The sequence below is a fragment of the Marmota marmota genome, unplaced genomic scaffold, assembly GCF_001458135.2.
Source record: "Marmota marmota marmota unplaced genomic scaffold, marMar, whole genome shotgun sequence".
Taxonomy (NCBI): domain Eukaryota; kingdom Metazoa; phylum Chordata; class Mammalia; order Rodentia; family Sciuridae; genus Marmota; species Marmota marmota.
This window is the reverse complement of record NW_026000020.1, coordinates 5,984,295-6,010,294: the sequence shown is the minus strand read 5'-3', so window position 1 is coordinate 6,010,294 and position 26,000 is coordinate 5,984,295. Positions and strand designations below refer to the sequence as shown.

Here is a 26,000-nt window from a genome sequence, read left to right as displayed (position 1 = left end):
GCAATTAGATGGATTGGTTGTGCTGTTTGCTGAGATGTAAAGAGAGAGAGAGAGAGAGAGAGAGAGAGAGAGAGAGAGAGAGAGAAAGGTTGGGGGAAAGGACCAGAATTTCTTGTTTTGGGGTCTATGGACATCAATGAGGAAAGGTAAGAGGCAGATAGATCTGTGATGTCAAGCTCAGAAGTCTGAGCTGAACATCAATTTGAGAGTCACTGGTATATGGTTGGCACTGAAAACCCCAGGAATGTGGAAGTCCAAGTCCAGAGAGAAAGCAAGAGACTTTAACGATATAAAAATCAGGTGAAGGAAGATGGAGAAAGGAAGACCAAATTGCCCAAACAGAGTAGAGGAAACTACAGGGTGTGATGTCGTGGAAGCTAAGGAAAGAGACTATTTCTAGAGGATGTGGCCAACTCTGTCCAGGGCCACAGAGAGCTCGGGAAAGCTGAGGACCATCAAGGGATTACCAGACCAGGAGGGTCATTGGTAAACTTCACCAAGAGCCACTTGGAGGAAATCCTGAGGCAGAAGTCACCCTGGAGTGGCTTGAAGAGTAATGGGAGGTTCTGTAAGTGGTAATGAGAACAAAGAGAAATAGGAAAGGATGGGAAACCCCAGAACATCAGGGTACATCACTTCTACCTAGAATAAGAAATACTTTCTGGAACTTTTGTTGTAGGTGTACAAGGGTCTAGCTGTGGGCCAGAGGTCAAAGTAACCTGAGAAATGCTGGACAACTGCTTTGCAGACGTATTTTATTGTCACACCTGTGTAGAGGGGAGTACCTATTGATGTCCATTGGGTAGAGGACACGGGAGCTGTCAGACACAGGGCAGCCCCCACGCCAAAGAATTAGCTGTCCCAAAATGTCAATAGTGCTGAACTTAAGGACATTTGTCCTATGGCAGTGGATTTCAACTCCAGCTACATGTGAGAGTCGCATGCATGTGCTGGCCTCTGGGCCCCTGGGATATTTACAACACTCCTTGGGTTTTCTGTGCAGCCAGGCGTGGGATGTTTTCACCACCCTTATATGCACAAATACAAAAAGGGAAATGGACTGCAGATAATTTAAGACGCCTGACACTACCCCCTCCTGCACACATGCAAATCAATCCGTGGACACCCAAGTCCACATCGTCAACAGATGTGACCATGAATCCTTGCAAAGTGGTGTGAAGGAGACCACCAATTTCTTTTTTAGGTCAAATGTCTCTCTGAACTCCCACCTTTGCTTGGACAGTGACTGGTTCTTCTCTGTTCTTGTTCCCCCCTCTGGCTACAAGGTATAGGGCCCCAGATAAGAGAGGCTGTTGCAGCTTCTTAGTGACCCACTTTAGTTCCCTTTTTCAAAAGAACTTAATATGCTGGCCTTTGTCCTCTGCACACCTCAGTTGCACTATGACGTGATCCTAATTGATTTTATTTTTACCCATCTTGCTCTTTCCATCTGAACACTCATCCTTCAATTCTGGTAAATTCTCTGCTATTTTTTTTCTCTCTCTTTGCCTCCTCCTCATTCTCTTCCTCAAATGCCTACTGGATCTGTATTGGATTTTGTGATTCTATTTGTCACATTACATTGATTTCCTTTTTCAAATATTCTGTTCTCTCTCTGCTTTGGTGTGATTTTCCCAGATCCACCTTTCAAACCACAGGTTTTACATCTTGACATCACCTCTATCTTGTTTACTGAGATTTTTGATGCCTATATATTTTAATGCCTATATATTTCATTTCTAAATTTTTATTTGCTAATTTATCTTTCCCAATGTCTCTTCCTGCCCTAATTCTATTCATTCCTTTATTTCTCTGAAATTTTTCTTCTTTTTTCTTTTTTTTTCCTCTCTCTTTCTTTCTTAGGGATGGAACTCAGAAGTGCTTTATCACTGAGCTACATCCTCAGCCCTTAAATATCTATTCATCTTTTTAATTTTGAGACAGGATCTTGCTAAGTTGCTGAGGCTGGCCCCAATTTTTTTATCCTCTGCCTGAGCCTCCTGAGTCACTGTGCACCACCACACCTGGCTATGAACATGTTTAACTATCTCAGATCATTTCTTTATCATTAATTCTTTGAGCATATATCCCACCATTTGCTGTGTCTGCTGGGACCCTCTTCCGCACAACCCCATGTGGACGGACATCTGTTGTAAGCTTATACTTTTACAGTAACATGACCCAAATATTGTGAGATAATATTCACAGCCTTCCTATGCAGAAAGCACAGTTTACAGAACATTGTTCCCTCCAATATCTAGGCTTCCCATTTTACATGAAATAATTCATATTGTTTTAAATCTCTGATTTGAAGAGAATACTAAAAATGTTTTTTTTTTTTTTTTTTTTTTTTTTTATAGTTAAGGTTGGGATGAAGGAAAGCCAGGAGAAAGCAGGTGTCCAAACCACCTGACCAACAACGTTTAACAGAAGGTAGTTGGTTAAAAAGTCTTTGATAAGATGTTCAGGTTAAGTTTCAAGGCTTGGAAAAACCCTAATGATCAATATCAAAGGCTATTATATTAAGATGTGTGTTTTCTCAATCAAATATCTTCCAGTCTTCCAGCATCCATTCTCTGGTGCTGTTTCTAAGCTACTAAACACATTTCTTTTTTCCTTTGTACATTCCTGGGGTTACCACTACCACCCATCAGTAAGGAAGGAAGGAACTCAATCTGTCACATCAGCTGAGAGGACATGGAATTGTTGCCCTTGTCCTGGACCCTTAGCAGCTCAGGACTATCAGACCCTTTTAGCTAACACAACACTACTGAGTTAATGTTCAGTCACCTTAAACCTTGAACTTCTCCCACACATTGGACTGCAGAGGATGTGACTTCTACAGTACAATCACTGTGATTCTAAAAGACATCCATAGAGGCAGTCTGATGGTAAGTATCCTGGAACGGCCAGTTTCTTGGTCTTGAGTCTGGGAGGTGGTCACAGAAGGCAATGGAATGAGCTGAGGTCCCTGCCAAGCAGGACTGTCATCTATCTGGGGATTGGGCCCTTGCATATAGAAAACACTGAGTGCACACACCAAACCACGTGGGCCAGACGAATACTGCCATAGGGAAGGGGGAGATTTAGGAGCTGAGGTTTGTGGGCAGACTCATATCTAATCTGGCCTTGAGGGATGAGCTTGGCTTGTGCACAGCTCATTTGATAAGCAGATATATGTGTGGGCGAGCGCATGCTGGGACTCGTGGTGGTGAATGCTTCCTTTTGGGGAAGAATTGGTAGACGGGGTTGGTAAAGGCGTGGTCGTCAGAGGCAGAGGGTCAGCTGGGGAAGGAAGGTAAAGGGAGGAATATTGATAACTGGCTGATGCCTAGGAGGGGAGGTGGTGGCAGGCAGATGACCAGCGGGAAGAGGTAATGTCATAAATGGCCACTGCCCACCAAGTGCTTTGACAAGTGGGGTTGTGTAACTACATTGCATGGATTACCCCATTTGATCCACCTGTGAGGCAGAGAGTGCTGGTGTCCTTCTTTGTTAGAGGAGGAATCTGAGGCTAAGGTTGCTTAAATAAGTGGCCCCAGGGTGTACAGACAGCAAGTGATAAAGTATCGATATGAGCCCTGGCAGCGGTCCCAGGGTTTATGTTCTTAATTACCATAAAACTCGGTGCCTCAGAGGACTGCATGACTCACCTTCATGCTCCTGAGAATTACAGCATGTGTCATCTTGGTCATGGCTTTCCATTGGCTGCCAACTTCTGAGGTCAAACATTGTTCACTCTACAAACACTCATGATATGGCCAGTCCCTGGCCTTGGATTGTAGGCTGATGAATCAGGTGGACCTCTGCCCTTCAGCAGATGACAGTGCCCACAAGGAGGTCACAGGAAAAAGAGCTGTGTCAACATATAATTAAAATGCAGCAAAGGGTGATTCATTGGATGTTTCTGTAGGGTGCTAGGGAATCTCAGAAGATGGAGTGGCCGATTTCAGGAGAGGGAGCTGGTGGGGAGGCTTCAGGAAGAAGCCTGGATGGAGGAGTAGTTAATCAGATAGATATGGAGGTGTGAAGGTGATGCAAATCAGAGGAACAGTGCTCAAGCACTTTGGAGGTGGAGGGTGCGTGGCAGATCAGGGGGCCGGAAGAGAGACGAGTAGCAAAGTCCAAAGGCAAGCCTCAAATGGTTCAGAAGGCTCAGTTCCTGGGTGAGTCCAGCTCTGTAGTTAAATATATGTGGACTTCATGGCACCTTATAATCCTCTTGGCAACTTATAATGCCTGCTAGCATATCAAAGGCTCTAAGAAATATTACAGTAGCCATGAGCAGTGGTGCACGCCTGTAATTCCAGCGGCTCAGGAGGCTGAGGCAAGAGGATTTCGAGTTCAAAGCCAGCCTCAGCATGGGTGAGGTGCTAAGCAACTCAGTGAGACCCTGTCTCTAAATAAAACACAGAAAATGGCTGGGGATGTGTCTCAGTGGTCGAGTGCCCCTGATCTCAATCACCAGTACTCCCCCCAAAATTATAGTAAACTAGCCTGTATACATCTTTTAAAACAAGACTCTCATTTTAATGGTCCACAGAATCCTTTGAAATAACTTTTACTTTTCATTTCAAGAATTTACACTTTTCCTAGTTTTTATTTCTTGGCTGAGTTCCTTATCTGTTTACTCACTAAGATGATATTTTTCTCTAACCCTTTGAACGTAAGTGTGACAGCTGCTTTAAAGACTTTTTTCCCCCTAATTCCAAAATCTGGTCCATCTTAGATTTGGTTTCAAATGACTGCTTTTTATAATTAAGTTCAGCGGATCACATTATCCTGTGTCTTTGTATGTCTAGCACTTTCTGATTGTTTATTGGACATTGTGCTAGTACATTTTAGAGAACGCTGGTTTCTATTATCTTTCCCTGAAGACTGTTGATTTCTTATTTGGCCAGGATGATTGATTAATGGCTGATCACCCTGAATTGATGGAGACTTAGTTTTTTGTTCATTAGTGCCAACACGTGGAAAGCTCAAGACGTTTTCCAGTCCCTTTGAACTTGGAAGGACTGATTCTCAAAACTCTTTATCCCACACCAGCCTTGCGGGACTTGGCTTTAGACTTCATTAGGATGGGTTGAGAGGAGCCGTGACTCCAGGGCTTTTCCAGGGACAGGCTTCTAGCCTCTGCTGGAGGATGGGAATGTTAATTAGTTGAAAACAGATCTCTACTCTTTGACAGGGCTATTTCTTCCTGTCCTCAAGTCCCATTTGGTTTCTAGCGTCTGACCTACTCTTACATTATTGCAAATCCTGTCTAGTAAGCTCCAAAAGGTCTTGCCCTGTGCCCTCACAGACCCTTCCTTGTTGACAGATTCATGAGGATTCCCCACGTGGACCTCCGGAGCTCCCTGTCTGCAGAGCTCCTTCCTCTGCTAGGCCCCCTCCCTGATGCTATCTACTGAGCTGCTCCAAGCAACTATTTTTGCCTCCTCGGCTCAGCTGGACCACAGTGTTTCTGCTTGGATTCTAGTTCTTGGTTGTGATCAGCTGGAAAACTTTCCCCACACAAGGATCTGCGAGTTTTTCTTCTTTCAGGAATAACAGTCTTGTGCCACATGTTCTTCAGGGACCAAGAACTATTCTTCCATATTTTTGTCCATTTTATAGTTGTCTATGGAAGGAGGGTTATTGTGATACCAGTCACTCCATTATGGTCAGAAGTCGAAGTTCAATGTAAAACTATTAAACAGCACATGAAACTAGCAACATGCAAAGTACACTTTGAGAAATACCGAGTGTTGTAATCAGTTTTTTCTCTGTTGGGACTAAAAGACCTGACTAGAACAATTGTAGGGGGAGGGAAAAATTGACTTGGGGACTCACGGTTTCAGAGGTCTCAATCCATAGACAAGAGGCTCCATTCCTTGGGCTTGACAGAACATCATGGTGGAAGAGTGTGGAGGGAAGGGGCTCACATGATGATTAGGAAGCAGAGAGACACTCCACTCGCCAGGTACGATATATACCCCAAAGGCACGCCCCCAATGACCCTGTCCTCCAGCCACACCCCACCTACCTTCAGTTACCACTCAGTTAATCCATCAGGGGATTAATTCACGGATTAGGTTAGGACCCTCATAACCCAATCATTTCACCTCTGAACCTTCTTTCATTGTCTCACACATGAGCTTTGGGAGGACACCTCATATCTAAACCATAAATCTGAGATAAGTTTATGTTCAATTTAAGCCACACCTTTCATGTAATTCAATGCCTTGCTTTAAATGTTCTTCTGGATCCCTACTAGGTCTCTTAAATTTATGTGTTATGGTTTAGATACCAGGTGTCCCCCAAAAGCTCATGTGTGAGACAAGGCAAGAATTTTCAGAGGTGAAATGATTGGGTTATGAGAGCCTCAACCCAATCAGTGGATTAATCCCTTGATATGGATTAACTGGGCAGTGACTGCAGGCAGGAGGGTGTGGCTGGAGGAGGTGGACCCCAGGGGTGTGCCTTTGGGGTTTATATTTTGTCCCTGGTGAGAGGAGCTCTCTCTGCTTCCCGATTGCCAGGTCCTGAGTCGCTTCCCTCTGCCACACTCTGCTGCTATGACGTTCAGCCTCATCTTGGGCCCTGAGGAATGGAGACGGCTGTCTATGGACTGAGACTTCTGAAACCCTGAGCCCCCAAATAAGCTTTTCCTCCTCTAAAATTGTTCTTGCGGGGTCTTTTAGTCACAGCAGCAACAAAGCTGACTAAAGCAACCTCCTGACATCCACATGGCTGACTCCTCCCCCCGGGTTAGATTCTACTCCTTCCATTCTAGATGACCCTACACGGCTGCATTTGCTTCATAGCATTTAACTCTGCCTGACGTATATTATAGCTCTAATTTATCTCCCCTCCTCAAGTAAGTTCCATGAGAAAGGAGATTTGTATTTATTCTAGTGCTGGGATGGAACCCAGAGCCTCTCACGTTCTAGGTGATTCTCTACCACTGAGCCACATCCCTGGCTGAGAACAAGGACTTTTGTCTGTTTTGGTCACTGCTGAATCCCGGGCACATAGGACACTGCCTGGCTCTCCATAAATTAAGTTGAGCAAATAATATAAATCACAGTAAATGCATTTAAAATTAATTTTTATGAGGCTATTTAGAATAAGAGAGACTGAAAATGGGCATCCCCAATTAGAAACATATTGGAAAAAATTTGAAAATTGTGTTGGCTCTTTTATGAAGAAAGACCATCGAATGAAAAGCCCTTGGGTATTGCATTCCAAACAGTGGGACCATTATCCTGTGGGCCTAGGTGAAGTTACCCAAGCTCAATCACCTTCTCTCCACAGGCCAATTTCAATAAAAATCTTAACAGAAGACTGTATAAAAATGAGAAAAGAAAATGCAGCATCCCGAGACAGTGCTATTCTACAGTTTGCATGTGCTAGAAAAATCTATTCTCTCTCTCTCTTTTTTTTTTCTTTTATACAGACACCATGGCATGCAGGGGCAAAAGCAGCACAAAAGTTTTGTGAGGCACAGTCTTGTGAGGTTTGCTCTGGAGGATGAAAGATGTGTGAGGACAGGAAAGCCTCTTGTGTTGTCCACAGGAGATGACCAAACCCTAGACCCTTACAGGAGACATTACCTGAGGAGAGTCTGCCAAGACCAAGATTCCTCCATTCTGCGTTCTGGAGCTCTTGGTAAACCAAAGGTACCCCTTACGGAAGATATGGGGCCAAAGAAGCAAGTGCAGTTCCGTCACACCTTCTTTAGTATAACTGTCCCCTGCCCTCCAGGACTGTTTCATTCTCTCTCTGTTCTAGGAGCCCCAGCTGTGGACATATTCTTCTAAGCTGCTGGGATCAACATCTCAGGGGACATTGGTTCCCATTCCTGCTGCTTCCTAAAGATCAAGAAAGGCGGTCAGGCACCTCCAGTTTTGGGGGGTTCTTGATATATTAAAAAAGGGTGAAATTCCAAAACCGGGTTATAAAAATTGTGGTATTTCTAAATGGTTTCACTGAATGCATGAATGCTTTTGAAACAAGAAAACATAATATGGTATCGTGGTGCTATTTAGGGTACCTCTGTGCCTGTGTAGAGACCTTATTTGGAGATAATATTGAAAATCCAAACTTGGGCTTCTTCAGGAATGTTGCTCTCCCCATAATGATATGTCTACTCCCTGGACATGGCTAAAGTCTTTTGCTGGTCAGTCAATGACCCCAGTCTCTGTGACCCTCAGTCACTTAAAGGCCACTTGGTGCATAAATAGATGCCTCAATGTAGTAAGAGCTGCCTTGCAGGGGAGGAAAAAGGGAATGATTTGATCAGATTAATCAGTTCCAGAGAAATGACTAAAGTCTTCTAACCAAATTATTAAAAAATCTATTCCTAAAATCTCATTACCTGCTATCTATTACAAAAGTGGACAAAAGATTAAAAGCCGGACTCATAAAAATGACATACCAAAGGGTGTTCAGGATTTACAAGTTAAACCGCAGGGAGACCACAGCTGTGTACATACTGGGGCTTCTGGGAAATGCTGAGGCTTGGGGTGAGAAAGGGATCAGACTGGGGAGTCAGAGCCCCTGTGGTGGAGAATCTTCGTTAACTAATTCACCTATCTATCCCAAACGTGCTTACTACTCCTATCCACCCATTTATCCTCGCTTCCAACTGGATATTTACAGAGTGCCTGTACCAGGTCAGACACTAGGCCAAGTTTGGGGGTTTCAGAGAATGGGACAGGAGCTCAGGGAACTTATTCTGCTTGGGGTTAGAAACATAATCTACCATGGCAGCCCAGGATGTAAGTGACCTGGACAGAGGTGAGCACAGTATAGGCAGCTGACTTAGAGTGGGCAGAAGAACAAAAGCCAGGACCCAAGCCCTAGTTTTCTTTCGCTCTGTCTTCAAAAAGAATGCCCTTGGAACTAGAAATAATAGAATATTGGTTAGAAGAAACTGAGGGCTAAGCTGTCAGAAGAAATCTGGGAGAAGCTCATATATATATTTACTCTAAATAAACTTGGATTTATTTGAATGTTTTATGAAGTCTCAGTGGGAAAGAGGTTTTATTTATACTGTGTATTTCTAGAGGGAAAAACTAGGACCAAGAGGAAAAAATAAGAGGAAAGGAGATCATAGCTTAGTATATGAAGGGTTTTAGGTAAACATATCCTTGTTTTGTAAGTTATTTTTTTTTTTACCTTGCCAAAAAAAAAAAAAGTAGAATTTGCAAGAAAAGTATTAACATGAAAATAATTAAAATTACATTGACTCTCACAACTCAGTCATAAACATTATTGGAGTGTGGTATGTTTACTTGCTGTTTTGAAATGTACCACACGTTCAAGATTATGTGATACATGCAAATTTTATCTTGCTATTTTACTTAACGGTATGCATTTTCCACAAAAAGTAATTTCCGAGTTCTTAGTCCTAGCCAAGATGGAATAGCTGCATTACACTAAAGTCTCCCTCACAACCAAGCACAGCTAACAAGCACAGGTGACTCTGCACCATAGAGAGAAGTCAGATTGGTGGAGGGCTTTCAGACTTGAGAAACAACATGGCAGCCAGTTCAATGGGACTCCTTTTTGCCTCCTGTATCTGCTGAGTGAAGGGCTGGTAAAGCCTGCAAATTGGAACCACCAGCAAGCAAAGCAAAGGGAACAGCAAAGAGTTAAGAAAACCCAATTCCCCCTGCACAAAGGCCCAGGCAAAGAGAGGACAAGACAACAGAATGTCTGTTCTACTCCAGCAAAACACCACTGGAGGAATGTTCTCACCTAAGGTTCCCATCAGACCCAATGTGGATCTCCTCTCTTTCTCTTGCCAGCTCCAAGAAAGGAGGAGTGATTTATTGATTTACTCACCCAGTGGTGTTGACAGGACCAACCAGGGGACCCATCTTCCACCTACTGCCCAGCGGAAGCACAGCAGTACGCCAGTTATCCTGCTTTGGTGCCACCAGTGGGGAAAGCCAACGAGAAAACACCTGCCCCACCAGCCATCAAGGAAGGTGAAGGAGACAGTGTGTGGCAGGGACAGTCAGCATCCATGTCCTTCCACCCTGGATCAGCCAGGCCTAGCAGGAAACTGAAGACATTGAAGTAGTGTGTCACTCCTGCATGCACAGGCACGTGAATCACTGCTTAGCCTTCGTCAGGATGGTGTCCTCAGGGCTCAGGAGGGAGGGGGACACCCACCCCCAGACTGGCCTTTTTTCGCACTTAAAATGAAGAGCTATCTGCTAAAAGAAAAAAAATAAATAAATAAAGATGAAGTAGGATTCAGTCTTATGACATAATAACCCAAATTGTCCAGGATACAACTGAAGCTCATTCATCATACCAGCAATGAAGAAAAATTATAAATTGAGTAAGAGAGATAATCCACAAAGGCCAACCCTGACTCAGCTCGGATGTTGAAATGATCCAACAAGGACTTTGGAGCAGCCATCACAAAAACCCTGAAACAAGTAATTACACACATGCTTGACGTGAAAAAGTTGACAGTCTCAGGAAAACAGATGATATTTAAAAAAGGACCAATGGAAGATTAAATTATAGAACGGAAAGTACAACAAGTCCCCCAAATCTGAATGTCATTTAAATGAGTCATTAAATGGACTCTTGTCTGAAAAAATATATATATATAACTGAGGAATGAATCAACAAGATTGAAGATAGAAAGACAGAAATTACCCAATCTGAACAACACAGAGGAAATAAACTGAAAAGAAAATATTAGAGATTCAGGGAGACTAGAGTGAAAAAAAACTTCTAACATTCTTATTATTGAATTCTAGAAGGAGAGAGCAAGAATGGAGATGCAAAAATACAGATAATGAAATAATCAGTATCAGCAAAAATACTGATAATGCTGATAAGTGATAATGACAGAAATTCTCCCAATTTTGACAAATAAAACAACAATGGAAACATAAACATTCAAGAAACTTAAAGAATCCTAAACAGAAAAAACCCAAGGAAATCCACACCAACATACACACAGGTGAACTTCTGAAGACTAAAGAGAAAAATCTGGAAACATCTAGAATGAAACAACACTTCTTTACTTTTATGAGAAAAGCAATGTGATTGACAGGAGAATTTCCATGAAGAACCAAGAAGGCCAAAAGAAAGGAGAATGATAGAAGTTCTGAAGAAAGAACCATGAATTCTACACGCGGCAAAATTATCCTTCAAAAACGAAGGGGTAATAAAGGCACTCGCCCAGAAAAATAAAGATCTAGCCCTGAAGAAAGGCGCAAGGGCTGGGCTCCGTGGTGCACGCCTGTTATCCCAGGGGCAGCTCGGGAGGCTGAGGCAGGAGGATTGCAATTTCAAAGGCAGCCTCAGCAAAAGTGAGGCACTGAGCAACTCAGTGAGACCCTGTCTCTAAATAACATACAAAATAGGGCTGGGGATGTGGCTCAGTCGTTGAGTGTCCCTGAGTTCAATTCCCAGTACCCAAAAAAAGAATGGCTAAAGGACATTTTTTCAAGGAAAAGAAAGAAGAAGGCTTGGAACTGCAGGAAGGAAGGAAAAAAGATGAAATGGGTAAAAACCAAAAAACCAAAACAAACAAACAACAAAAAACTAAATGCTGTTTTGAGATAATTTAATTATAATAGACTATTTCATTCCTCTCTCTTTTTTTTTTTCTATTCTGGGGATGGAATCTGGGGCCTTGAACATGCTAGGTAAATGCTCTACCACTGAGCTACATGCCCAGCCCCTTTTCTATTTATTATTTTGAGACAGGGTCACACTAAGTTGCCAGAGGCTGTTCTTGAACTTGCCGTTCTCCCATCTTAGCCTACCAAGTAGCTGAGATTATAGATGTACTCCACCATGCCTGGCTTGTGAGTTTCTTGAATAATATTTAGTCAATGGAGCAAAAATCATAATGTATACACAGGGAATATAAAATAATTATATTTTTTAAGTGGGTAGGTGGAAATAAGTGTCCTATACTTTAAAGGGATAAAACACTATTAATAGATTGTGATAAGTTAGATATCTGTGGATATGTGTAGGTGTATGTAGACAAATATTTTAGGTCCACAAATATCTGGATCTCATCCCCAGATCTATAAATGCTGAAGATGTCAATGTTCCATTCTCAGCGAATGATACAACTACTTGACAGAAAATCAGCAAAGAACATCTGAACAGCCCCACCATCCAGCAAGATCCAACTCGCATCTAAAGCACACTAGACTCGACAGCAGCAAATCCCATGTGCTTTTCAAATGTCTACGAAGCATTCACAGAGACAGACCATTCATATCCTGAGACAGAACATAAATCTCCAGACTTGGAGATACAAAATAGGTTCCTGGAAGATAATAGAACCAGGATTGGAATCAGTAACAGACAGCCAACAAGAAAACTCCTTAAGGTTGAATATAAAACAACAGAATTCTAAATTATCTGTGGGTTGAAGAGGAAGTCTCAAAATGCATGTCACTGAATGAAAACAAAATCCAGCAGATCGGTTTCCTTGTAGTGCAGCTGGAGCAGTGCCAAGACAAGAAAGGGCCAGACCAGAAATCATCGAAGTAAAGTCAGAGGAGATGGCAGAGTGGGGATCTGCAAAACCCTTCTCCTCCATAAAAGCCACGAGAAAGGGGCAGACGTGTCAGAATCATCATCTTTCAGAATTCTGGACATTACCCAAAGGCTTTTGGTGATTCAGGAGCATTTATTCAATAAAAAGGGCTAAATTATTATTTTCTTTCCTGGCTTTTTTTTTTTTTGGTACTGGGGACTGAACCCAGAGGCACTTAACCACTGAGCCGCATCCCCAGCCCTTTTTTATTTTTTATTTTTTTCTGTATTAGAGACAGGGTCTCACTGAGTTGCTTAGGACCTTGCTAAGTTGCTGAGGCTGGCTTTGAACTTGTGATCATCCTGCCTCAGCCTCCAGAACCTCTGGGATTCCAGGTGAGTGCCACTGAGCCTGGCTTTTTCTGGCATTTTTGACTTCCTTGTTTTCATCTCGCCCACCTCAACACTGTGGTAGTCTTGGAAACTAACTGCCCATAATCAATGTGAAAACCACCAGCCTGGCAGCCTCTGGAGGGTTCACCAGAGGGAGGAGGGATACAGCTCCTTCCAAGCCTCATTCCCAGAAACTGAACACGTGGCCTGGGGGTGGCTGCCTGCAAGGCTGTCTTCACAATACCTGGCTTGTCACCAGCCCTGAGGTGAGGTGACCTGTCACGGTGGCAATGTGTGAGGAAGAAAACCCACTCACCTCTTCGCCAGGACAAGACGGAGGGAGGGCAAGATCCCACGGTCCCCTTTGAGGGCCCACCCCCACTGACAGGAGAGGCCCTTGAGAGGACACTCCAGATTCTTGTGAACTAGAGCCACCTATGATGGGATATTATTCAGCCAGCAGAGGTCATCGAGGATGGATTCAAGCTACAGTATTGGACTGTGTTTCCATGATGAAGATATCATCCTAAGGGAAATGAATTCAGCATGTAGCATGCAATTCTATTTACATGCAATGTCCAGAGTAGGCAGGTCCACAGAGTCAAAGGTAGGTTAGTTGTTGCAGGGGGCTGGAGGAAGGGTGGGTGGAGAGGCATTGCGAATGGGAGAGTTCTTTCCTTTTTCCTGAGGAAAAATGTTCTGGAATTAGATGGTGGTGGCTTGTGCTCACTGTGTAAATATACTCAAAACCAATGAACTGGGCACTTCACAAGCCTGAATCACAGTCGTAGGGTGTGTGAATTACATAAGAACAGCAGCCAGGAAATCGATGAAATCGAAAACTGAACATCAGTGAAAAAAAAGTTGATTTAAAAAAATCAAATCATGTTGATAATTCCCCAGCAAAGGATGGACAGAGATAGAAGATACAGATCATGATTATCAGAGAGGACACAGGGGATGCCACTCTGCATTCTGAAGTCATTGAGAGCATAGTAAGGGAATGCTAGGAGGGACTTAGTGCTTCCAAACTCAACGACTTGGAAGGAATGAGCTATTTCCTTGAAAAATGTGATTATCAAGATGTAATAGATAACCTGAATAGTCCAACGACCATTGAAGATCTTGAATTCATGATTTTCTTTTTTAATTTTTTTTTGTTTTTTTAGTGTAGGTGAACACAATACCTTTATTTTATTTATGTGGTGCTGAGAATCGAACCCAAGGCCTCACACATGTGAGGCAAGTGCTCTATTGCTGAGCCCTAGCCCCAGCCCCTTGAATTCATGATTTTAAATGCCTTCCAAAAAAAACTCTGAGTGCAGGTAGTTTCACAGGAGAATTCTATCAAACATTTAAAAGTATTAGAATCCATTTTAAGTAATGTCTTCCATTCAATAAAAGAGGAGATAACATTTTCCTTTTGGGGGTGGGTGGTTTCCGGGGGTTGAACCCAGGGGCACCTGACCACTGAACCACATCTCCATCCCCGTTTATTTATTTATTTTTTTATTTTGAGTCAGAGTCTTGCTAAGTTGCTGGGGCTAGCCTTGAGCTTGTGATACTCCTGTCCCAGCCTCCCAGTTTGCAGGATTAAAGGGGTATGCCACTGCACCCAGCTGAGGAGGGAACATTTTAAACTTATTTTACAAAATCAGTTTTACCTTAATATCAAAGACAAAGATATCACAGAAAGAAAGCTACAAACAGCATCTCTAAGAACTTAGAAGAATCCTTATAAAATGTTAGCAAATCAAGTCCAGCAATAAATAAAAGGAGTTATACAATGTGACCAAATGGGGTTTATTCCAGATATGCAAGTCTCATTCAGACTTCCAAAGTCAATAAATGCAATGCACCATGTAACAGGTTCAGATAGAAAAATTGTATGTTAAGGTCCATTAATGGAGAAAGGGCATTAGGCAAAACCCAATACCTATTCTTGCTAAAAGCTGCAATCCAGGAGTAAAAGAGAAATTCCTAACATTGATAAAGAGCATCTACATGAAACCTACCACCAACATCATACTTTATTAAGAAAGCTCAAATTCTTTTATGTAGAATATATAAATCACTCTCAATAGGGAGGGTGCATGGTGGGCAGGAAAGATGGTGGAATGAGTTGGATGTCATTACCCTAGGTAAAGGTATGACTACACATATGGTGTGACGCTACATTGTATACAACCAGAGAAATGTCAAGTTGTGCTGCAGTTGTGTACAATGAATCAAAATGCATTCTGCTGTCATATATAATTTAATTAATTAATTAATTTTAAAAAAGAACTCTCAAAGCTCACCTGTGAAAACAAATAATCCAACAATTAGAATGTGGACAAAATTTCAATAAATAGACAAATTTCAATAAATAGACAAATGTCAGCCACAGAAAGAGGAAAACCATGTGAAAAGATGATCAGTATTATGGAATTGCAAATCAAACCGCGGTGATCTCCACCCACCTGTCAGAAAGGCTAAAATGAAAATGATGACATCATCAAGTGCTGGTGAACACTTAACAGAAAACAAATCCATCATAATTGCTGGTGGCATGAGGAATGGCATGGCCTCCCTGGAAAACAGTTTGGCAGTTTCCTCGAGAACTAAACATGCAATTTCCATGCAACCCAGCAATTGCACTCCTGGGCATTTATTCTACAGAAATAAAAGCTATGTTTACACAGAAACTTGTGCATAGAAACTTTTTTCACAATAGCTTAAAACTGGAATCAACCCAGATGTCCTTTAACAAGTAACTAGTTAAACTAATTGTGATATAGTAATTCCCCCTTTCCCTCAGAGGATACGTTTGAGATTCCCAGGGGATGCCTGAAAGCATAATGGTACCAAACCCTATATATCTGACAGCAGAGACAGCTACCAAGTAATCAATGGGTGGATAGTGCATACAGAGTGGATCCACTAGATAGAGGGATGTTTCATGTCTCAGGCAGGACAGATTACACAGAGGGTGTGAGATTTCATCATGCTACTCAGAATGGCATGCAATTTAAAACTTATGAATAGTTTGTTTTTGGATTTTTCTTTTTTTTTTTTTTTTTTTTTAAGAGAGAGTGAGAGAGAGAGAGGTAGAGAGAGAGAGAATTTTTTTTTAATATTTATTTTTTAGTATTTGGCGGACAACATCTTTGTTTGTATGTGGTGCTGAGGATCGAACCCGGGCCGCACGCATGCCAGGCGAGCGCGCTACCGCTTGAGCCACATCCCCAGCCCAGGATTTTTCCATTTAATATTCTGGACCATGGTTGACCATAGGTAATGGAAACTGTGGAAAGTGAAGCCAGGGATGTATATCCCTATCTCGGAATACTATGCATCAATAAAAAGGAATGAACTATTGATATACACCAACTTGAATGGACCTCAAAGGCACTACGTAGAGTGAAAAATAAAAAACAATCTGGAAAAGTTACATACTATACAATTCTGTTTATACAGCTTTCCTGGAGTGACTAAATTATAGCTGTGAAGAACAGATTGGTGGTTGCCAGGGTGGAAAAGGAAGTGAGGAAATGGAGGAGAGATCTTCATGGAGATGTCTTGATTGTGGTGATAGTTACATGAATGCCCACCAACGCTAACATCTTGCATAACTAGCACATTAGCAAAACTAGAAAATCGACACTGGCACAATCCACAGAGATTATTCAGATTGCACCGGATTTGCATTCATTTATGTGTATAAGTCTGTTGTCTGTGTGCATGTGGTTCTACTGGGTGAAGTTGAAAAATAACTTGGAAAAACAGTGATTTTTTTTTTTTTATATGAGGAATTTAACCTAGGGGAATTTTATCACTGAGTTATATCCCCAACTTTTTTTTTTTTTTAAATTTTGAGACAGGGTCTCACAGTTGGTTATGGTCTTGTTAAGTTGCTAACACTGGGCTCGAACTTGTGATCCTCCTGCCTCGTCCTCCTGAGTTGCTGGAATTACAGGTGTGCACCACCGCCAAGGAAAAAAATGTAATTTCAATAGCTGTATTTACCAAATTTTATATCTGGTGCATTTAAATGGCTAGAGTCATCACTAGCAATAAATAATTTCACATGTACACATCTTTGTGTACAAACCTTGCCCATGTTTTGACTTCTATCTTAATTTTGAATTCCTAGTAGTGGAATTTCATGGTCCTAGGAAAAGTGTTTTAACAGTTAAGCTCCTTGAACTGGGACAGGCTGCCAGGGAACAGCAGATCGTTGTCGCTGGTGAAGCTCAGGTTCTGGTAGCGTGATGCAGTCAGGATTTTAGAGGAGGTGCCCGAGCTGGTTGAACCAGGTGGCCTTTGAGGGCCACGTCCATCTTTGAGCTCCGACATGGACTTTTCTACAGGCTTCTCTGCTCTGTGAGATAAAACCAAATCCATCTTCCTCTCCTCAAACCTGCTCCTCCTCTTTTGGATGACATCGCTACCTCATTGCTCACTGAGAGTCACTTCCTGTTCATTTGTCCAGTTCTGAGTGCCAGTTGTCACCAAGTCCTTGGAGCTCTAGCCCCCGGGCCTCCCACTGTCTTGCTCTTCTCCCTTCTGCTGCCCCCTGCCCCTCCTGCTGGCCCCCTGGCCTTTTAGCCACGTGCATCTCTGCTCAATTATCAGTCAAGCTGTAACCAATCAACTTGTCTCTCTCAGTTCTGTTTTTCATCAATGCCGCCTGATCTCACTGTTGGGGGAGTTCTCAGAACCTCTCCTAGTGGATTCAAGAATTATTTTACTTCACTTGGTTCTTTTTTTTGTATAATTGCTGAATTAAAGTATTCAATTTAGTTGGTCTAAGGAATTTTCCATTTAACACTGGTCTCCTAGGGCTGCTGTAACCAAGTACTGCAAACAAGGTGGCTTAGAACAACTGAACTCTTTTGTCCTACAGTACTGAAGGCTGAAAGTCACAAATCAAAGTCTGGCCAAGGCCATGCTGTCTCTGGAACCCAGGGTAAGGACTGTTCCTTATTTTTCCTAGGTTCTTATGGTTTATTGGCAGACTGGAGTGTTCCTTTACAATCCTCCATCTTTACGTCCCTCTTCCTTCTGTGTGTGTCTAACTCTGTGTCCAAATCGCCTTATTATTATTATTATTGTTGTTATTATTATTATTAATTTTGTGTGCTGGGGATGGAATCCAGGGCCTCGTGCATGCTGGGCAAGTGCGGTACCACTGAGCTACATCCCAGTCCTCCCCCTTTTAAAAGAACACAGGTCACATAAGATTAGGGACCACCTTAATGAGCTCATTTTAACTTGATCACATCTGTCAAGACCCTGTTTCCAAGGAAGATCACAGTCTGACGATAGGATTTCAACACATTTTTTGAGGGGTGGTGGTGGCAGGGAGCAGAGTCAAAATTAAGCCTGGGATGCGCTCCAGGTCACAGGGCTTGGTGCTCTGCCTCCTGTGGGAGGGCTCCAGGGTGCTGTCTTCTTCACATGGTCTCTATTTTTAGACAATTGTTGAGCAGGCAGTACCCAGGAAAGACCTGCCCAGGAACCTGTTGTGGTGTTTTCAAGTGCCCTAGGTCCCCAATGTTACGGGAGGCAGGGACTCCTTCATCCTCTATCTGCATAAATGCCTCTGTGGGCTCAACAGGGGGGCACCCCACCTGGGAGCCCCCCAGGCTCATTGCACTATTGTGTTCATTCTGACACTCCTCCTCAACTCCTCTTAGGATGAAATAAGGTATAAAAATAAATTAATTGGATGGCAATTCCCAGCCATGGTTTTGTGGCTTAATGAAGTAGCAGCACAGGGGCAGGCTGTGAGTTCCAGGGACTCAGCGTTACCATGGCAACGGCAGGGCACCACCTCCCCCACGTGGCCCTTCCCCAGCCTCCATTAGGAATGCCAGCTCAGCCTGATGCCTCTGTCCTCCGGAGAAGCCATCTCTGAGCCACAGACAGGGCCGTGGCCCTCTGAGATGCTGACACAATCCTAGCGCCCTTGGTCACTGAGCTCGCCTGTGGTGGCATTTCAGGTGTCTGTTTAGTCCCGTCTCTCTAGGATGTGAGCTCTGGGAGGGTGAGGACCCTACGGCCTTCATCACAACTCCCACCACCTCTAATTCAGAACTCCGCCCATAGTGATCAGCAGAAGGGAAGAACCTTCGGGGAGCTACCACAGAGAGTGGAGGACCTGCAGTTATGAGCTCCAGGGGCGTCTCCAGAGCTGCCATTGCGTGTGGCCACGCGTGCCCACTTACATTTAAAAGTTCAAGTTCAAAGTAAGAATTGGATTAAAATTAAATTTTAATTAGAATTAATTAAAAAATTTAAATGGAATTAAATTTTAAAATGTACTTTCTCAATTTCACTAGCCATACTGCAAGTGCTAGATAGGCATGTATGGCCAGCGACCATTATATTGAACAATGTCGATTTAGAACATCCCACCATCGCAGAAAGTTCTACTGGAGAATTCTGCTCTAAGAGGACCCCATAACCAGCAGCCCTGGGATGCTCTTTGGTTAACTTCAGTCCTATGTCAGTGAAGCTATGCAAACTAGATTGATTCCTGGAGGGAAAAAGTAAAATGTGAATAGTTTTTGACTATCAGGATTGTGAATTAATAACCACTTACCAGAGAAAAGAAGTTGTGGCCTAAGACATTCCTCACCAATCCATGGCCAAACCCAGACTTTTCTTTTCTTTTTTTTTTTTTAAATATCTTTCTTAGTTGTAGGTAGACACAATACCTTTATTTTATTTATTTATTGAACCCAGGGCCTTGTGCATGCGAGGCAAGCACTCTACCAGCTGAGCTCTATCCCCAGCCCCAAGCCCTGACTTTTCTAATTCTTCTCCTCTGCATGTGGAGTTCCTCTGCCTGGAATATTGTGCTGTGAGAATACACATCATTTACCTAGTTTTTTAGGGTAAGGCCGTGTGCCTTCACATGGAGGAATTCATTCTCCCCTCTCCCTCCCCTCAGCGTGAGTATGTGTGTGCATGCACACACGTGCACATGGGTGTAGAGAACAGGTCTTCTCATGCTTACTGCAGCCTAATTCTTATTAGACAGTGACATCAGAATTGGTAAGTGGAAAATGTTTTGTGATTAGCACAGAAGGCAGTAATCAAGTAGAATCAAAACTGCTCTGAAAACCTCTTAGATCTGCCACGAAGCATGCATACTTTGTCTCATTAATGCAAACTCACAGATATTCTTAGGGACATCTACGTGTAACTACTCTGGGTTAGAAGAGTAATTCTAGGAGGATGCTCTTTAGCAGGCATGCAGGTCTTGAAACCACTTGTCATGTGTGATAACCACAATCCCTGATATGGAAGGGACATTCTAGATTGTTCCTGATGGCCAGTAACTGTTTCACTTGTTGTTCTCAAACTGTGGGTCCCTGGGGGCCAGCAGTGTCAGCGTTGCTGGGGAGCTTGTTAAAAATGCATATTCCCGGGCCCCACCCAGACTTACGCAATTAGAAACTGGCCATTCAGCTGTGTTTTCCCCTAGGTGATTCTGATGCATTATAAATTTGAGAACTGGTTTTAATATTTAGCCTCTATAGTTTAATATAGATGGACAGATTTGTTTGCCGATATGAAGATGACAGTCTCTGCGACAGAACCCACATTTTTGCTGGATTGAGTCGAAGTCCTAAAAGACTATTTCTTTGCACAGGAATCTTTTTTTTTTTTGGGGTGGGGGGTACTGAGAATTGAACTTTGCCTCTGAGTCACACCCCCAGGCCCTTTTTACTAAGTTGCTGAGGCTGACCTTGAACTTGTGCCTCAGCCTCCCAAGTTACTGGGATTACAGGTGTGCACCACCCTTGCAGAGGACTCTTTGAGGAGCTTGAGAGAAGACTGGCTGCTTACCCGCTGCCTTTCCCAGGTGGTGTTTGCAATGAACAGAGTCAGGCCATTCCTTGGACATTGGTCTCATCTCAGAAGTAGGAGATGGGGAATGAGGCTTTGTGGTCTCCTCAGAACCCGAGGACATTAAAATTGAGCAAGGCCGTCTCATCCTCATAGCAGAGGGTTCTGCAGGCAGGAAGGGGCCCACAGAAGGCACAGGCTCCCTTGTCAGCACTAGTTGCTCTACGGGCTTCCCCGGCAGCAGAGCAATTACGGTTTCCTTTATTGTAGAGTCTTCGTTTAGATCTTGTCACTTTTAAGAGACAAGCCTTTTGAAAAGAGGTGAATTCTTCCTAAAATTTTACTCTGAAGAGGGATTAGTGCCACTTTCCAGACTAAAGATAGTATTGTATGTGTGAGTTCTTTTATCCTTTATTTTTCCCCAAGCAGCTGTGATAAGCATGGCCGGAGTACTCCATGCTCTCTTGCTTCACCAGCAGAACACAAACGTAGCTCCTCTGGGTCTTTTCTCATTCAGTCCTGCTTTTTTTTTTTTTTTTTTGTACTGGGCATTGAACCCAGAGGTGCTTTACCACTGAGCCGCATCCCAACCCTTTTTATTTTTTATTTTGAGACAGGGTCTCACTATGTTGCTTACATCCTCGCTAAGTTGCTGAGGCTGGCCTCGAACTTGCGATCCTCCTGCCTCAGCCCTCCTGAGCAACTGGGATTACATTTTGCCTTTTTTATTTGTCAAGACTTTGGATTTGACCAGTCAAGGGAAACTCCATCCACAAACCTGTACATGTTCCATTGTTCCAAGAAGGGATTCTTGCTTTTTCTCTCCGGGTGTGGCATTTACTTTGAGGAACTAGGCTTTCCTGGCTTTGATGACATTTCCAACTGTGCACATCCTCTCCCGTTACCTTCCCACGGGCTGACCTGACCTTCACGGTGTCCAAGCCCTTCCTCATCTGTTTTGGTTTGGGGTTACAGATGTCTCTTCAGTTCTTTGAAGATAGAATTTTGTTCCTGTTTCTTAGTCTCTTTCTTACATTTGGGTGATTTCTCAGAGAAAAGGGAAATTGCCCCCTTCAGACCATAGTTCAAAACCAGAAGGCTTACCCTCAGAGAGTCTTTTGCATACAATATTATTTTTAGTTTCAATTCTGCATCACATGTAATCTTTCAAGAGTCATTTTAAATCATGATGAGGGAACTAAATCAAAGTTTAAATTCAACCTTTTCTGGTGCTACCAATGCAAATAACTCCATTGAAGTAACACTCCAGCCCTCCGATTCTGTCGCTCATGGCTAAACACGCATATTACCTGCAGTGAGAGACAACCACATCGGGGTACACGTCCCTGCCTGGCAACGGATAAGCATCCTTTGACATAAATTTATAATGCCTCCCCAGAGCAGAAAGGTAAGCATGGGAAAAAATGGAGTATGGCATTTTGCCCTGCTATTGGTTCCAATGTGGTCTGTGCCCACCAAACTCATGTTCAGGCTTGGTCCCCAGCGTGCTGATGTTGAGAGGTAGTGCCTTTAAGAAGATGAATGCTTTTTTTTCCCAGGAGTGAGTGAGGTCTACTGGAGCACCTTCTTGCTCTCTTGGGACTGGCTACAGTGAATTTGGCTTCCTCTGCCTGCTCTTTCACTTCCTTTTTTTGCCATGTGACCTCCCTCACGTATTGCTCCATTTCCACGCATGCTGCTCACCACTCTTGTCGGAATTCCCACCAGGTGAGGCCACCCACCATGTTGTAATGTAGCTCACACTTTCAGAGGCTCAAAGTCCAAGATCATCTCATCCCGCCTGCTGAGCCTCTAAAATGGTGAGCTAGGTAAACCTCTTTATTTCATAAAAGTGCCTGGCCTAAGGTATTTTGTTAGAGCAACACAAAATAAGACAGTTCTTCTATGGGTTCTGAAATTTCAGCCTTTGCGAGAGTTGATGCTGTTTGGCAGAAGGACCTCCCTGGCCTGTTCCGCTACCCAGTCTTCAAGCCAAACCAGAAGAATCAAACAGCCAATCGTCCAACTGTGGAGGACCATAGCATCCTGTGGCATGTGACACTTTGTTTTCTGTTTAATTGAATGCCAATTCTTTTAATTTGGACATGAAGCCTTCCCCCAGTGTTCTGGCACGCCCATGGCCTTCCCACTGTCTAGAGAACATTGCTGAAATGCAAAGCCCTCCACCCCAAGAAGCCAAAACTCATTGGAAGGAACTGACCAGTCGAATTCCTTTCCTTGTGTGATTTGGTGGCATCCTCTCCATCCTCCCTTGCTCCCTGGGACTGGTGGGAGCTGTTTGGCAGGTATCCCATAGCTGTTTGGCAGGTATCCCATAGCTGTGCCAGGGCTCATTCTCTCTCTACCTGGAACTCTTTTCTTCCCTGAGAAGAAATCCTGTTTACCTTCCCAAGCCCCACACAGCCTTTCCTGATTCCTTCTTGTATGAACTTGCTTTCTACCTTAGGGTCCTAGAAAAATTCATTCTAAATTAGAAGTGAAATTAATAACTTAGTAATATCAAGAATAACTCATTCTGAATAACGAGATCGGATCCTTTCCCAAACTCATTGTTAAGAAAAATATTTTCAGCCAGGAGCTTCCGACCCGTGGAGGAAAGTTGTTTCCTAATTTGGAAGACTCCTTCTTGGATTAGAAACCACTTTCTCACTTTGGAGAAACCACCAGCACAAGTTTGTTTTGTGTTGCAGGAGGGGTCGAGGGCGAATTTCAAAAACATTCTGCAGAGCAAAAGAAGCCAGACACAAACGAGTCTATTTATATGAGATCCTGGAAGAGTAAAAACGAATCTATAGTGACAAAAAGCAGATTGGCGGTGGCCCGGGGCCAGGGTTGGGGAGACGACTGGCTGCAGAGGCTGGGGGACCTTTTGGGGGGAATGGAAATGTTCTCTGTCATGGTTGTGACAGTGGTTACACCGATGTCTATTTTTGTCAAAACACAGCAGATGTAATTTATATGTAAATTACGCTTCAGTAAAATCGATCTAAAAGTGCAATCTGGGGCCAGGATCTGAATGGACAGGAATTCTCAAATAAATGAGAAAATGTATATATATATATATATATATATATATATATATATATATATGCATATACATGTACAAATTTTGTGTTTCTTTTTTTTCTTTAAAGATCTTTATTGAGATCTAACTTATGTACCATAAAATGCACCTATTTGGGGTGGGGGGTGTAGCTCAGTGGTAGATGGTGTGATCAGTGCGCTCATGGCCCTGAGTTCAAGCCCAGCATCAAAACTTTGGAGCAGGGAGGCCCTGGGGACACGGCTCAGTAGTAGAACATGGGCCCAGCATGAAGAAGAAGTCTTGGGTTCAATCCCAATGCCACAACAACTTTTTTTCCCCCACCTGTTTTAAATATATAATTCAGTAACTTAGTAAATGGACAGTTGTGTGGCCACGGTCTCGATCCATCTATAGACTGTTTCCCTCACCCCAATAAAATCTCTCATGCCCTTCATCATGCTGATGATGTCAGAGCACTCAGGAGCCAATCACTCCCCCAAAAGGTGAAGGCAGTCAGTCCCCAGGGGCTGAGTGTGTTGTTTTGCCAGCGACTCCCCAGCCTCTGGGGAGTGTGTGTGTGTGTGGCCTCACACACTGTCCCCAGGCCCCAGCACAGGAGACTTCCCATCCTTGCTTGCTTTCTGCAGATGTGATCTCAGGTGTGTCCTCTGTGTACCTCTGTGCACCTGGAGGGGCAGAAGGGCGCCTGGGTTTGTCCTTTGGGCACACCTGCTGCTCTCTGGGTCCTGAGCTCCACCAGTCCCAGGGCGGCCGAGGCTTCTACCCCCGGCTGCCCTGCCCTGTCCCACCTGCTTCCCTTGATGTTGCCCAGGGTGCTGCTGGACAGGGCTCAGGCCTCTGCTCTTGCCAGCTGTCCAGGAGCAGGCCCAGGAGGAGCCTGTCCTGCCAGTCAGCTGTGCTGGGAGCGGTGACGAGAACAGAGGCTGGGGAGCAGCACAGCAAGAGACAGCAACACGGGGTCTTGGTGGGCCTGGGGCAAAGCCAGCCCCACTCTGGGCAGGAATCATGTCTCACCTGAAAAGACCGACAGGTGCCCAGAAATAGGAGGTAAACTGCCATCCTAGCCACCAGAAGTCAGGGGACACCCTGACCAGGAGGTGGAGGACTGCCTGGGCCTGCCCTCCCTGCTCAAGGCCTGGGCTCACAGCCTGACTTTGGACATAGCTCCCCAGGGTTCGACTTATGGCATTTAGGAAAGAGCAGAGTAACCTCACTGACTTACACCCCGAATGTCACAGTCTCAACTCCTCTGCAGGCAGCTCTGGCTCTCAGGGGAGTTGGTAACTGGTCTGCCCAGTTCTGAGCTGCAGATTGACCACGGGACTACAGTGGGTTGGAGAGAGTGTGACCGTCTGAGTGTCCCTGGAGTGTTGCTTTCCTTATTAAAAGCAGGGCTTTAAAGCTTTACAGTGGTGGGGGTTATGGTTTGATCTGGAATGTCCCCGAAGGCTCATGTGTTGAAGGCCTTGTCCCCAGTGTAGTTCAGAGGTGGGGCTTTGGCAAAGCTATTGGATCACCAGGGCTCTGACCTCATCAGTGGATTAATCCACTGATGGATTCAGTGCGGAATGGACTACTGGGAGGAGGTGGGGACGAGGAGGTGGGGCCTACTGGAAAGCAATGAGTCTTGGGCATACCCTTGGGGACTACAGCTTGGTCCCACCCCTTCCTTCTAGCACCCCCTCCCCACCTGATGTTCCCCCTCCGCCTGGAAACAATGGAGCTGGCCAACCAGAGACTGAAACCTCGAAATCCGTGAGCCAAAACACATCTTTTCTTCCCTAAGTTGATTTTCTCAGGTATCTTGTCACAGTGACAGAAAGTTAACTCATGGGGCCATGTCGAACCAGCCAAGTTGCTAATGGGCTCCTTGGCTCATGAACTTTGCTTTTATAGAGACTATTTATTGGAGCAGGGCAAGAATAAAATGTGGATCTTTTTGTTTACGAAAGAGAAAGAAAGGCCCCAGCAGGGTGGAGACAGTAGAGGCTGCTGGGCGGGGGCGGGGAGTGGGAACTGAGCTAGGTGGCCTGCAGGCAGCCAGAGGTGGGCCTCTGTGAGCTGAGAGGCCAAGCCCTTGGCACATGCTCAGTTGTGCCCCTAGACTCCACTCACACAGCATATATATATATATATATATATATATATATATATATATTTTTTTTTTTTTTTTTTTTTTTTTTTT

At 43.9% G+C, this 26,000-nt stretch overlaps 1 protein-coding gene across 1 annotated transcript in view; it reads left to right on the top strand.

Annotated features, from left to right (window-relative positions):
* Window positions 1-17,618: 17,618 nt before the first annotated feature.
* LOC107154118 (von Willebrand factor A domain-containing protein 3B-like) overlaps window positions 17,619-26,000 on the top strand; it is an 83,557-nt gene continuing 75,175 nt past the window's right edge. Inside the window, exon 1 of the mRNA XM_048810311.1 lies at window positions 17,619-17,857. The gene's annotated coding sequence lies outside the window, so the exon portion shown is untranslated. The remainder of the gene's footprint in view (window positions 17,858-26,000) is intronic.